This window comes from Bufo gargarizans, chromosome 1 (assembly GCF_014858855.1).
Source record: "Bufo gargarizans isolate SCDJY-AF-19 chromosome 1, ASM1485885v1, whole genome shotgun sequence".
NCBI classification, from domain to species: Eukaryota; Metazoa; Chordata; class Amphibia; order Anura; family Bufonidae; genus Bufo; species Bufo gargarizans.
Window position 1 is genome coordinate 505,182,453 of NC_058080.1, and position 9,555 is coordinate 505,192,007.

The window sequence follows — 9,555 nt, forward strand, 5'->3', positions numbered from 1 at the left end:
TGCACATGCGCCAGCCGGCAATGAGGAGTGAATAAATTAGCAGTGGGGCAGTGCTGGGCTCCAGGAGAAGGGGCGCGGCTGGGCACCAACGGCTATGAGCTGTGCGCTGCGATTGGCCAGCAGTGCAGCAAGGGACACGCCTCCTACAAGAAATCAGTCAGAGGGAGCGCAGACACCGGAGCCTATACCGGGCGAACGGAGCGGCGCCCAGACTTACTAGTAAGTGCAGGGGGACCCCTGGGCGCCGCTCTGCCCACAGGTATAGTTAGTTTTCCGTTTGTAGAGTAGTGAAAGGTCCTCTTTAAGGCCTCCTGCACACGAACGTTGTGTGCATCCGTGGCCGTTGTGCCGTTTTCCGTTTTTTTTCACGGACCCATTGACTTTCAATGGGTCCGTGGAAAAATCGGAAAATGCACCGTTTGGCAGCCGCATCCGTGAGCCGTGTTTCCTGGCCGTGAAAAAAATATGACCTGTCCTATTTTTTTCACGGCCAACGGTTCACGGGCCCATTCAAGTCAATGGGTCCGTGAAAGAACACGGATGCACACAAGATTGGCATCCGTGTCCGTGATCCGTGGCCGTAGGTTAGTTTCATACAGACGGATCCGAAGATCCGTCTGCATAAAAGCTTTTTCAGAGCTGAGTTTTCACTTCGTGAAAACTCAGATCCGACAGTATATTCTAACACAGAAGCGTTCCCATGGTGATGGGACGCTTCTAGTTAGAATACACTACAAACTGTGTACAAGACTGCCCCCTGCTGCCTGGCAGCACCCGATCTCTTACAGGGGGATATGATAGTGCGGCACCTGAAGGGGTTAATTGTACTATCATATCCCCCTGTAAGAGATCAGGGCTGCCAGGCAGCAGGGGGCAGACCCCCCCCCCCCCCCTCCCCAGTTTGAATATCATTGTGCGGCCCCCCCCTCCCCTGTTGTTAACTCGTTGGTGGCCAGTGTGCGCACCCCCCTCCCTCCCTCCCTCTATTGTTTTAATACATTGGGGCCAGTGTGCGCGCGCCCCCAACCCCCCCCCCCCCTCCCTCCCTCTATTGTTTTAATACATTGGGGCCAGTGTGCGCACCCCCCAACCCCCCCCCCCCCTCCCTCCCTCTATTGTAATAATAGCATTGGGGCCAGTGTGCGCACAACCCCCCCCCCCCGATCATCGGTGGCAGCGGAGTAGAAGATTTTCATACTTACCTGGCTGCTGGCTGCTGCGATGTCTGCGTCCGGCCGGGAGCTCCTCCTACTGGTAAGTGACAGCAATGCGCCGCACAGACCTGTCACTTACCAGTAGGAGGAGCTCCCGGCCGGACACAGAGATCGCAGCAGCCAGCAGCCAGGTAAGTATGAATCTTCTACTCCGCTGCCACCGATGATCGGGGGGGGGGGGGGGGGGGGGCACACTGGCCCCAATGCTATTATTACAATAGAGGGAGGGAGGGGGGGGGGGGTTGGGGGGGCGCGCACACTGGCCCCAATGCTATTATTACAATAGAGGGAGGGAGGGGGGGGGTGGGGGGGCGCGCACACTGGCCCCAATGCTATTATTACAATAGAGGGAGGGAGGGGGGTGCGCACACTGGCCACCAACGAGTTAACAATAGGGGAGGGGGGGCCCACTGGCCACCAATGAGTTAAAAACAGGGGGGGGGGGTCTGCCCCCTGCTGCCTGGCAGCACCTGCCAGGCAGCAGGGGGCAGTCATGTACACAGTTTTTTTGTATATTCTAACCTGAAGCGTCTCCATCACCATGGGAACGCCTCTGTGTTAGAATATACTGTCGGAAATGAGTTTCACGATGTAGCTCATATCCGACAGTATATTCTAACATAGAGGCGTTCCCATGGTGATGGAGACGCTTCAGGTTAGAATATACCATCGGATTGGAGAAAACTCCAATCCGATGGTATAACAGAACTCCAGACTTTACATTGAAAGTCAATGGGGACGGATCCGTTTGAAATGGCACCATATTGTGTCAACATCAAACGGATCCGTCCCCATTGACTTGCATTGTAATTCAGGACGTATCCGTTTGGCTCCGCACGGCCAGGCGGACACCAAAATGACTTTTTTTTCATGTCCGTGGATCCTCCAAAAATCAAGGAAGACCCACGGACGGAAAAACGGTCACGGATCACGGACCTACGGACCCCGTTTTTGCGGACCGTGTAAAAAAACGTTCGTGTGCAGGAGGCCTAAGGGTGTACTTACTTTTGTTGCCAGAGGTTTAGACAATAATGGCCATGTGGTGGGTTATTTTGAGGGCACACCAAATTTACACTGTTATACAAGCTGTACACTGACGACTTTACATTGTATCAAAGTGTCATATCTTCAGTGTTGTCCCAGGAAAAGATATAATAAAATATTTACTAAAATGTGAGGGGTGTACTGACTTCTGTGAGATACTGTATAATGCCCCATATATAACGATCTCCCCCTCTAGTATAATACCCCATATATAAACCTCTTCCCCTGTAGTATAATGCCCCATATATAATGCTGCCCCTGTAGCATAATGCCCCATATATAATGCTCTGCCCCTGTAGTATAATGCCCCATATATAATGCTCTGCCCCTGTAGTATAATGCCCCATATATAATGCTCTGCCCCTGTAGCATAATGCCCCATATATAATGCTCTGCCCCTGTAGTATAATGAATCATATATAATGCTCTGTTCCTGTAGTATAATGAATCATATATAATGCTCTGCCCCTGTAGTATAATGCCCCATATATAATGCTCTGCCCCTGTAGCATAATGCCCCATATATACAGGGAGTGCAGAATTATTAGGCAAGTTGTATTTTTGAGGATTAATTTTATTATTGAACAACAACCATGTTCTCAATGAACCCAAAAAACTCATTAATATCAAAGCTGAATATTTTTGGAAGTAGTTTTTAGTTTTAGCTATTTTAGGGGGATATCTGTGTGTGCAGGTGACTATTACTGTACATAATTATTAGGCAACTTAACAAAAAACAAATATATACCCATTTCAATTATTTATTTTTACCAGTGAAACCAATATAACATCTCAACATTCACAAATATACATTTCTGACATTCAAAAACAAAACAAAAACAAATCAGTGACCAATATAGCCACCTTTCTTTGCAAGGACACTCAAAAGCCTGCCATCCATGGATTCTGTCAGTGTTTTGATCTGTTCACCATCAACATTGCGTGCAGCAGCAACCACAGCCTCCCAGACACTGTTCAGAGAGGTGTACTGTTTTCCCTCCTTGTAAATCTCACATTTGATGAGGGACCACAGGTTCTCAATGGGGTTCAGATCAGGTGAACAAGGAGGCCATGTCATTAGATTTTCTTCTTTTATACCCTTTCTTGCCAGCCACGCTGTGGAGTACTTGGACGCGTGTGATGGAGCATTGTCCTGCATGAAAATCATGTTTTTCTTGAAGGATGCAGACTTCTTCCTGTACCACTGCTTGAAGAAGGTGTCTTCCAGAAACTGGCAGTAGGACTGGGAGTTGAGCTTGACTCCATCCTCAACCCAAAAAGGCCCCACAAGCTCATCTTTGATGATACCAGCCCAAACCAGTACTCCACCTCCACCTTGCTGGCGTCTGAGTCGGACTGGAGCTCTCTGCCCTTTACCAATCCAGCCATCTGGCCCATCAAGACTCACTCTCATTTCATCAGTCCATAAAACCTTAGAAAAATCAGTCTTGAGATATTTCTTGGCCCAGTCTTGACGTTTCAGCTTGTGTGTCTTGTTCAGTGGTGGTCGTCTTTCAGCCTTTCTTACCTTGGCCATGTCTCTGAGTATTGCACACCTTGTGCTTTTGGGCACTCCAGTGATGTTGCAGCTCTGAAATATGGCCAAACTGGTGGCAAGTGGCATCTTGGCAGCTGCACGCTTGACTTTTCTCAGTTCATGGGCAGTTATTTTGCGCCTTGGTTTTTCCACACGCTTCTTGCGACCCTGTTGACTATTTTGAATGAAACGCTTGATTGTTCGATGATCACGCTTCAGAAGCTTTGCAATTTTAAGAGTGCTGCATCCCTCTGCAAGATATCTCACTATTTTTGACTTTTCTGAGCCTGTCAAGTCCTTCTTTTGACCCATTTTGCCAAAGGAAAGGAAGTTGCCTAATAATTATGCACACCTGATATAGGGTGTTGATGTCATTAGACCACACCCCTTCTCATTACAGAGATGCACATCACCTAATATGCTTAATTGGTAGTAGGCTTTCGAGCCTATACAGCTTGGAGTAAGACAACATGCATAAAGAGGATGATGTGGTCAAAATACTCATTTGCCTAATAATTATGCACGTAGTGTAATGCTTGCTCTGCCCCTGTAGCATAATACCCCATATATAATGCTCCCCCCCCTGTAGCATAATGCCCCATATATAATGCTCTGCCCCTCTAGCATAATGCCTTATATATAATGCTCTCCCCCTGGAGCATAATGCCCCATATATAATGCTCTCCCCCTGTAGCATAATGCCCCATATATGATGCTCTGCCCCTGTAGTATAATGCCCCATATATAATGCTCTGCCCCTGTAGTATAATGCCCCATATATAATGCTCTGCCCCTGTAGTATAATGCCCCATATATAATGCTCTGCCCCTGTAGTATAATGCCCCATATATAATGCTCTGCCCCTGTAGCATAATGCCCCATATATGATGCTCTGCCCGTTATATAATGCCCCATATATGATGCTCTGCCCCTGTAGTATAATGCCCCATATATAATGCTCTGCCCCCGTAGTATGATGCCCCATATATGATGCTCTGCCCCTGTAGTATAATGCCCCCATCGATAATACTCTCTTTCCTCCGTAGTGTCATACATAGATATATTTAAAAACACAAACCTTATACTCCCCTGTATCAGTCTGCGATGCAGGCGGTGGCAATGACATCACCTCAACCTCCTGCGCCAGGTCACAGGCGCATGATGATGTAGGCACGTGACTGTGTTGTTGCGCCGCCCATGACCTGGCGAGTTCGTGATGATGTTATCACGACCACCTGCACGGTTCTACTGCCTCATGGGCTTCAGGCCTTCTCATGGTAGAAGGGAGCCTGACGTCACTGAAATACTGTGGTAATTAAGAAATGGTGATATCGCTGTTAATTAATACCGCGGTATATCATAGATACCGGTTTATTGCCCAACCCTACCTTCACCACTAACCTCCTTTCAGAACCCTCCAGCATACAGTCCCATGTAAAATACATCATTCTCCCCTGCCTTCAGCCCCTCCAGCATACAGTCCCATGTAAAATACATCACTCCCACTATCTTCAGTCCTTCCAGCATAGTTCCATGTAAAATATGTCATTCTTCCCTGTCTTCAGCCCCTCCAGCATGCAGCCCCATGTAAAATACATCACTCCCCCTGCCTTCAGTCCCATTTAACCACTTAGCGCTACGCTAACGCCGAAAGGCGTCATCGCGGCGGCTCTCCCAGGCTACGCTAACGCCAATAGGCGTCATCTCGCGTGAGCCGAGATTTCCTGTGAAAGCGCGCACGCAGACGCGCGCGTTCACAGGAACGGGAGGTAAGCGAGTGGATCTCCAGCCTGCCAGCGGCGATCGCTCGCTGGCAGGCTGGAGATGTGATTTTTTTAACCCCTAACAGGCATATTAGACGCTGTTTTGATAACAGCGTCTAATATACCTGCTACCTGGTCCTCTGGTGGTCCCTTTTGTTAGGATCGACCACCAGAGGACTCAGGCAGCTCACTAAAGTAGCACCAAACACCACTACACTACACTACACCCCCCCCCTGTCACTTATTAACCCTTTATAAACCACTGATCAGCCCATATAGACTCCCTGATCACCCCCCTGTCATTGATCACCCCCCTGTAAGGCTCCATTCAGAGGTCCGTATGATTTTTACGGATCCACGGATACATGGATCGGATCCGCAAAACGCATACGGACGTCTGAATGGAGCCTTACAGGGGGGTGATCAATGACAAGGGGGTGATCACGCATATAGACTTCCTGATCACTTCCCTGTCATTGATCACCCCCCTGTAAGGCTCCATTCAGACGTCCGTATGATTTTTACGGATCCACTGATACATGGATCGGATCCGCAAAACACATGCGGACGTCTGAATGGAGCCTTACAGGGGGGTGATCAATTACAGAGGAGTGATCACCCATATAGACTCCCTGATCACCTCCGTCATTGATCACCCCCCTGTAAGGCTCCATTCAGACGTCCGTATGATTTTTACGGATCCACGGATACATGGATCGGATCCGCAAAACACATACGGACGTCTGAATGGAGCCTTACAGGGGGGTGATCAATGACAGAGGGGTGATCACCCATATAGACTTCCTGATCACCCCCTGTCATTGATCACCCCCTGTCATTGATCACCCCCTGTCATTGATCACCCCCCTGTAAGGCTCCATTCAGACGTCCGTATGATTTTTACGGATCCACGGATACATGGATCGGATCCGCAAAACACATACGGACGTCTGAATGGAGCCTTACAGGGGGGTGATCAGTGACAGGGGGGTGATCACCCCATATACACTCCCTGATCACCCCCTGTCATTGATCACCCCCCTGTAAGGCTCCATTCAGACGTCCGTATGATTTTTTACGGATCCACGGATACATGGATCGGATCCGCAAAACACATGCGGACGTCTGAATGGAGCCTTACAGAGGGGTGATCAATGACGAAGGTGATCAGGGAGTCTATATGGGTGATCACCCCTCTGTCATTGATCACCCCCCTGTAAGGCTCCATTCAGACGTCCGCATGTGTTTTGCGGATCCGATCCATGTATCCGTGGATCCGTAAAAAATCATACGGACGTCTGAATGGAGCCTTACAGGGGGGTGATCAATGACGAAGGTGATCAGGAAGTCTATATGGGTGATCACCCCTCTGTCATTGATCACCCCCCTGTAAGGCTCCATTCAGACGTCCGCATGTGTTTTGCGGATCCGATCCATGTATCCGTGGATCCGTAAAAAATCATACGGACGTCTGAATGGAGCCTTACAGGGGGGGTGATCAATGACGAAGGTGATCAGGGAGTCTATATGGGTGATCACCCCTCTGTCATTGATCACCCCCCTGTAAGGCTCCATTCAGACGTCCGCATGTGTTTTGCGGATCCGATCCATGTATCCGTGGATCCGTAAAAAATCATACGGATGTCTGAATGGAGCCTTACAGGGGGGTGATCAATGACAGGGGTGTGATCAATGACAGGGGGGTGATCACCCCATATAGATTCCCTGATCACCCCCCTGTCATTGATCACCCCCTGTAAGGCTCCATGTAGACATTTTTTTGGGCACAAGTTAGCGGAAATTTTTTGTTTGTTTTTGTTTTTTCTTACAAAGTCTCATATTCCACTAACTTGTGTCAAAAAATAAAATCTCACATGAACTCACCATACCCCTCACGGAATCCAAATGCGTAAATTTTTTTAGACATTTATATTCCAGACTTCTTCTGACGCTGTAGGGCCCCTAAAATGCCAGGGCAGTATAAGTACCCCACATGTGACCCCATTTTGGAAAGAAGACACCCCAAGGTATTCCGTGAGGGGCATATTGAGTCCATGAAAGATTGAAATTTTTGTCCCAAGTTAGCAGAAAGGGAGACTTTGTGAGAAAATACAAAAAAAATCAATTTCCGCTAACTTGTGCCAAAAAAAAAAATTCTAGGAACTCGCCATGCCCCTCACGGAATACCTTAGGGTGTCTTCTTTCCAAAATGGGGTCACATGTGGGGTATTTATACTGCCCTGGCATGTTAGGGGCCCGAAAGCGTGAGAAGAAGTCTGGGATCCAAATGTCTAAAAATGCCCTCCTAAAAGGAATTTGGGCACCTTTGCGCATCTAGGCTGCAAAAAAGTGTCACACATGTGGTATCGCCGTACTCAGGAGAAGTTGGGGAATGTGTTTTGGGGTGTCATTTTACATATACCCATGCTGGGTGAGATAAATATCTTGGTCAAATGCCAACTTTGTATAAAAAAATGGGAAAAGTTGTCTTTTGCCGAGATATTTCTCTCACCCAGCATGGGTATATGTAAAATGACACCCCAAAACACATTCCCCAACTTCTCCTGAGTACGGCGATACCAGATGTGTGTCACTTTTTTGCCGCCTAGGTGGGCAAAGGGGCACACATTCCAAAGAGCACCTTTCAGATTTCACAGGTCCTTTTTTACACATTTTGATTTCAAACTACTTACCACACATTAGGGCCCCTAGAATGCCAGGGCAGTATAACTACCCCACAAGTGACCCCATTTTGGAAAGAAGACACCCCAAGGTATTCCGTGAGGGGCATGGCGAGTTCCTAGAATTTTTTATTTTTTGTCACAAGTTAGCGGAAAATGATGATTTTTTTTTTTTTTTTTCCCTTACAAAGTCTCATATTCCACTAACTTGTGACAAAAAAAAAAAATTCCAGGAACTCGCCATGCCCCTCACGGAATACCTTGGGGTGTCTTCTTTCCAAAATGGGGTCACTTGTGGGGTAGTTATACTGCCCTGGCAATTTAGGGGCCCTAATGTGTGCGAAGTAGTTTGAAATCAAAATCTGTAAAAAATGGCCGGTGAAATCCTAAAGGTGTTCTTTGGAATGTGGGCCCCTTTGCCCACCTAGGCTGCAAAAAAGTGTCACACATCTGGTATCGCCGTACTCAGGAGAAGTTGGGCAATGTGTTTTGGGGTGTCATTTTACATATACCCATGCTGGGTGATATAAATATCTTGGTCAAATGCCAACTGTGTATAAAAAAATGGGAAAAGTTGTCTTTTGCCAAGATATTTCTCTCACCCAGCATGGGTATATGTAAAATGACACCCCAAAACACATTCCCCAACTTCTCCTGAGTACGGCGATACCAGATGTGTGACACTTTTTTGCAGCCTAGGTGGGCAAAGGGGCACACATTCCAAAGAGCACCTTTCGGATTTCACCGGTCATTTTTTACACATTTCGATTGCAAAGTTCTTCTCACACATTTGGGCCCCTAAATTGCCAGGGCAGTATAACTACCCCACAAGTGACCCCATTTTGGAAAGAAGACACCCCAAGGTATTCCGTGATGGGCATAGTGAGTTCATGGAAGTTTTTATTTTTTGTCACAAGTTAGTGGAATATGAGACTTTGTAAGAAAAAAAAAAAATAATAATAAATCATCATTTTCCGCTAACTTGTGACAAAAAACAAAAAGTTCTATGAACTCACTATGCCCATCAGCGAATACCTCAGGGTGTCTACTTTCCGAAATGGAGTCATTTGTGGGGTTTTTCTACTGTTTGGGCATTGTAGAACCTCAGGAAACATGACAGGTGCTCAGAAAGTCAGAGCTGCTTCAAAAAACGGAAATTCACATTTTTGTACCATAGTTTGTAAACGCTATAACTTTTACCCAAACCATTTTTTTTTTTACCCAAACATTTTTTTTTAATCAAAGACATGTAGAACAATAAATTTAGCGAAAAATTTATATATGGATGTCGTTTTTTTTGCAAAATTTTACAACTG